The sequence below is a fragment of the Myodes glareolus genome, chromosome 4 (genome assembly GCF_982192425.1).
Source record: "Myodes glareolus chromosome 4, mMyoGla1.1, whole genome shotgun sequence".
Taxonomy (NCBI): domain Eukaryota; kingdom Metazoa; phylum Chordata; class Mammalia; order Rodentia; family Cricetidae; genus Myodes; species Myodes glareolus.
The window spans coordinates 72,937,118-72,943,117 of NC_142029.1; positions in this window are offsets into that span (position 1 = coordinate 72,937,118).

Sequence of the window (6,000 nt, forward strand, 5' to 3'; positions counted from 1 at the left end):
GAAGTCACTGTGTAGACCAGGCTGACTTGGAGCTCAGAGATCCGCCTGCCTCTGTCTCCCAAGTGCTGGGATTAAAGGTCTAGTCTACAATTCAGTCTTTATCTAAAACATTTCTGAATCTTTATCACCATTTTACATCAGTAGAATGCCCTTTATCAGTTGATTTGTTTTGACTTTTTATTGTTGTTTTGTTGCTGGTTTTGTTATTTTTTGGGGGGATGGGGGGAGGTTGTTATTGGTTGTTGTTTTGAGAAAGCCCTTACTGTTCTAGAACTCTCTATGTAGACAAGACTGGCCTCAAACTCACAAAGATCCTCTTGCCTCTGTCACCCAAGTGCTGAGATTAAAGGCATGCATTAGCATGCCTAGCCATTTGTCATTTTCTACCTATAAAAAAAAATAGAAGAATCTACCAAAGAAATATCTAGCAACGCTCGAAAGTTATTGTCAAAACTTTGTAAGGCCTATGCCAGCACCCTAGTTGTTAGCCTTCCTTTTGACTCCCCCGTAATATTGAAACCTTCCTCGCTGACACTGTCAGTTCATCTTGTCACTGACAGGAGCACACATGCACAGGCTAAACTTTCAAGCCTCCCCATTGTTGCATCTGTAATGAAATTAACAATCACAGTCTTACTTAAAATTGTATACTACTCCAAGATGCACAGATCCTATGCTGGATAACTCTCCAAGTCATAAAGTACAACAGTTACGATTTCATTGCCCCTACTGAGTGTATTCCCTCTGCCTGGAGTGTGCTCCTAAAGTCCCAATCCTGCCTCACAAATCATTTGGGCAGGGCAAGCTGGTAAAAGCCTGTAGTCTGAGCACTTGGGTGACTGCAGGTTAGACAGAAGAGGGGATTTGATGCCAACCTGGGTTACACAGTGAGACCCTAACTCAAAACAAACAAAAACCACTCAACTCAAGCATCCCACAGAGAAAGGCAGACCTTCACATCTCTAAATTGCCTTTTGTTTATTCTGGGGATTGACACCAGGCCTCAGATATACGAGACAAACATCAGTCCATTGAGCTGTATCACTAACCCCATTTGTCTGGCTTATGAGATGGTATCATTATATATCCAAGACAGACCTCAGTCTCATTACAGAAATTCTCCTGCCTCAGCCTCCTCCTAAGTACTATGATTACAAGCATGTACCAGTATACCTGGCTTTTATTTCTCTCTTATGTCACATGATAACTTGCTATATACTATGTTGCCAACTTGGGATCTTTTATGGTACTTGCATTATGTTGGTACACCAGGGTATTTTTCAGTCCTAGATTCAATGCAGTACAAAATATTTACCTATATCATCTCTGTGTGTGTGTGTGTGTGTGTGTGTGTGTGTGTGTGTGTGTGTGTGTGTTTGTCCCCTATGGGCTCAAAAGCTTGTCTAAATATACAATTCACATCTCCAGATTGGTTTACGATTTCCAGTCTAGAGCAGGGTGGTTGTACTGCACACTGTTAATCCCAGCACTCAGAGGCAGAGGCAGACAGATCTCTGTGTATTTGAGGCCAGCCTGGTCTACAGAGTGAGTTCCAGGACAGCCTTGGCTACACAGAGAAAACCTGTACTGAATAAAACAAAATAATCTCCAAAGCTACAGAGAAACCTTGTCTCAAAAAACTAATAATAATAATAATTAGTAATGATAATAATATTTCCAGTCTGAAGTTGGGAATAGTGTTGTAAGCCTTTAATCCCAATTCTTGAGTGGCAGATGCTGTAAATTTAGCCTGGTCTATAAAGTGAGTTCCAAGACAGGCAGTACTACAGAGAGACCTTGTCTCAAAATAAAAAATAAATTAAAAAGTAAAAAAGATTTCCAATCCGTGTTGTCTTCAGCAAAGTCTCCATGGGATGCAATTATAAAGCACACATTTTGTTTCTGCTGCAGCAGGCCATATTTCTGTTTCTTTCTTTTTTGGTTTGTTTGTTGTGTTTCATACAGCAACGTAAGAGCTCACTGAGATAGAAGCACCAGCACTGAACCATTAGAAGGAGACAATTTCTGAAATTCCAGAAAAGCTCTGATTTGTGCCTGTTAAGTGCTCCTTAGAATTTGCTTTATGCACAGTATCACCAAGAGCTGCATCTAATCCCCATGTTTTCTCTATCACAGAACCCTCACTGCCGGCTTATATGAAGGCTGCCAACTCTCCCTTAACCATGACAAAGGTGGAGGATTTGCCAGAAACCTGAGCATCCATCATGATACTTTGACCTTGACCCTTCCTGCCAATTTTCTGACAAAGCATAACTATCACAAGGAACAGAAGACAGTGACCCAAACACTGAAAGCTTATGCTATCCGCCAGGCAGGGGTCAGTAGTGTCACCCTTGTCTTCAGAGAGCCTGATACCTCTAACCTCTCAAGCATCCATCAGAGAACGGACCAAGGGCCTAGGAGCTCTTCTCCCCAGAGGGAAGCAAAGAGAGGAAATGAAAACTCACACTATGTTTTATACTTTTTAATAGCTCAACATCTAGCCCAGATAAGATGAACACAATTTTCTAGTTCCAGAGATTTGAGAACCACACACCTTTGCAAAATTGTCTTCCTTGCCCAGAAGGACCCCTCCCCCACAACTCCCACCTGCTTCCACTAACCTTACCGGACAAATTCCTCTCAGCGAGCAAGATCTTCAGGCTTGTCAATCACCCTTCTGGACCCTTCCAGGCCTCAGGAATAGGCAGGCTCTCCACTTCCTGGTGTTAGCTGCCTTGACCTGGATTGCCTGCCTGACTACTCACCTGGAAGACAGGGCCCTTCGCAGACATACTGATAGAAAAAAACTCAGACCAGGGCCTGGTGTTCCACACATAGTTGCTTAATGCTCATCAGTCTTAAAGTCAAATGTGTGGATACATGATTGCAGGATGCATAGGCCACATCCAAACACTTTCTCTTGTGTTAGTTAATGATAATTCTTCCTGTGCAGAGACACATGCAACCGAGAAAAATGCTTATCATCCCTCCATCCTAAGTAACTGTTGCTTTCTTTTTTTCTCCCCTACCCCTTTTTTATCCTTTTGGAGACAGGTCTCACTTCATTTCCCAGACTGACACTGAATAGAAGGTCAAAGGGTTCTCCTACCAGAGCCTCCCAATTAGCTGGGACTAAACAAGTGTGTCACTCTACCCAGCTCACAGTCCCTATATGCCAGTGGTTCTCAACCTATGGTAGAGACCTTTCTGGGGGTCGAACGACCCTTTCACAAGGATCTCCTAAGACCATCAGAAAACACAGATATTTATATTATGAGTTATAACAGTAGCAAAACTACAGTTATGAAGTATCAACGAAATAATTTTATGGTTGGGGGGGTCACCACAACATGAGGAAATGTATTAAAGGATTGCAGCATTAGGAAGGTTGGGAACCACGGCTCTAGGCCAAGGCCATTGGCCATATTTCTTTTAATATATAAATAACCAATCTCATATTTGAATAAAAGCAAGTGACCTTCCTTTCTATATATCTCCTCAAAACTCTTGTCTAGATCAGGATATAGTGATCCACACCTTTAATTCCAGCCCTCATAAGCAGAGGTAGTTTGAGGCCAACCTAATCTACATAGGGAGCTCCAGACAAGCTAGGGCTACACAGTAAGACCCTGTCTCAAAAATCCAACAAACAACAACCCTCCTAGATAGATCTTATTCGAAGGAAGACAGAGAGCCAGCAAGATGACTTAGTAGTGGGTAAGGGTGCTTGCTGATGACCCAAGTTCAGTCTCCAAGATCCGCATGGAGAAGGAGAGAATCAACTCCCACGAGTTGTCCTCTGACCTTTACACGCACGCCGAAGCACACGTGCACACACAAACACTACATGTATACAAATTTAAAGATTTGTGATTAGTAATCTTAATAATCTGCCTCTGTGTGTGCACATGGGTGAGTCTTCTGGAAGAGCAGCAAGAGCCCTTAACTACTGCTTAACTACTGCCCATCTCTTCAGCTCCCCAAAAGAATTTTTATCAGGGAAAGATCTACTGAAATGATCTTTCTTAACAATTCTAAACTGAAGTCAATGAAAAGAAAAAGGATTGACCTTTCTCCTCACAGTTTTTATTCATAAATATGTGAGGTTTTTTTCTGACTATGTTCTAGAAATGGGGTTGAAATACTGAACACAATGCTGTCCTGTTCTGGGTTACGCGGGGACCAGTTCGTCATGTGACAGGTGGTGCTCTTTTTTTCTCCACCTTGACCTCAAACCACATCCTGACTCTGCACCTGAGAGTCCGTTGACTGTGCGTATTTGGAAAACAAACGCTCTTCCGAGGCCTGTGGTATTGCTTGTATTCTTTCACTGCTCTCCTCAATGTGGCATCCCAAGAGCAACAGGGGTGACACAGGGACTTGGTGACACAAGTCCCAAACATGCTCCTGGTACAGGGGAAAGGGAGGAGAGATGAAAACATGCTGGGAAATGAGAAGATGCTCTCCACTTCCAGGAAGTGTGCCCAGGGCTCACCAGCCCCAGGTTCCGTGAGTTGTAAGCATCACAGAGCCAAGTCTGACTCTTGTCTTCGCTGTGGAAAATGTCCAGAGTGAGGGATGGAGACATGGTCAGCGGTTAAGAGCAAGCGGCACTCTTGCAGAGACCTGAGTTTGGTTCTCTACCCCCAGGCTGCTCACAACCGCCAGTAGCACCAGCTCCAGGGGCCCCACTGCGCCTCCTCTAGCCTCACGTGCCCAAACCCACACACATATAACATAATTGAAAATTAAAATTAAAAATCTCTCCTAAGATCTCTACAGTGTCATGAAGTTAAATAAATGCCTTGATCTTCTGCTTTCTCTTCACAGGTGAGAGATTTTACTTCCACATCTTATACTTGTTTCTGCAGATACGCTTCTGATAATATGCAGTTGACCAAACTTTAAGGGACTGGGATAGACAGAAGTGCCTAAAAAGTGTCTGTAGGTCCCATGATCCTCAGGGAGGAAGGTTTGCTGTTTCATTCTACATATGATGCCGTTATGATGCCCAGTGATGGCACGGTTCCAGGATGGAGCCCTCCCAGCTGGAGGGGGGCCATAGCAAGCTACCAGTCACACTCTCTGCCCACAGTCAATTTTTAATCAGACACAAGATGCTAGAAAGAATCCGCCAAAGGGACTCCCCCCTCCCATAATGCCCAAGAAATAATAAACTGCAAAATTTAGGAGACTCAGGACAAGTGAGTCCACTAGAGGGAGCCCTAACCAACTCTGTGCTGCGGGAAGCATGGGGGCTTCTAAACACTTGTCTGCAGATTAACCTCATAGAGAGAGACAATAATGACTGGGAGAGGAAGAAGTAAACATACCACTAAAGTCTAGGGTTTTCAGGAGCTACGAAACTTATACACCAAGGCATTCAGGCTGAGCAAAATTAGCTCAACTCCTGACTGCCTAATTTGTGGCCTCCCCTCTGGGACAGCATCCTAAAGTCCATGGCTCTACCTCTTCTCTGTTCTCTTACGTGGAAAACTCTCTCAACCACTTGTGCCAGCACGTGTTTCGCGCACACCATAGCCTTTCTGAAGTGGACCTCAAGTTCTAAAGTAAATCAGGATGTACAGTCCCTGTGAAGGCTACTCCCCTGCCTTTCCTCTCCTTCTGTAAAGCACTATCCTCTCAGACTGACTGGACGCTTCTCGATTTCTAGACTGGAAAGTCTCCAGATGACAGGCAGTGAGACATGACTAATAGCTATTCAGCTCCAAAGCCTTTTTCTTTTTAGGGCTAGGATTTGGGAGTAACAGGAGAAGCTACCTACAGGGTGTTTGTGTGAGCCGATTTAGCCCATCCTACCTGCCTATGAACACAGTGTTTCCCCGGTTGCCCAGACAGCAGACAGTCTCAAGAAAACCAACACCCCAGTTCTTGGTCCTGCCCCTTGGGGAAGTTTTTCACCCTGGATTGGCTCACAGGACCCAGGCTCCTCCCTAGGCTCGGTCTGCTCAGGGACTCTCTATGCCCTCCCCAAGG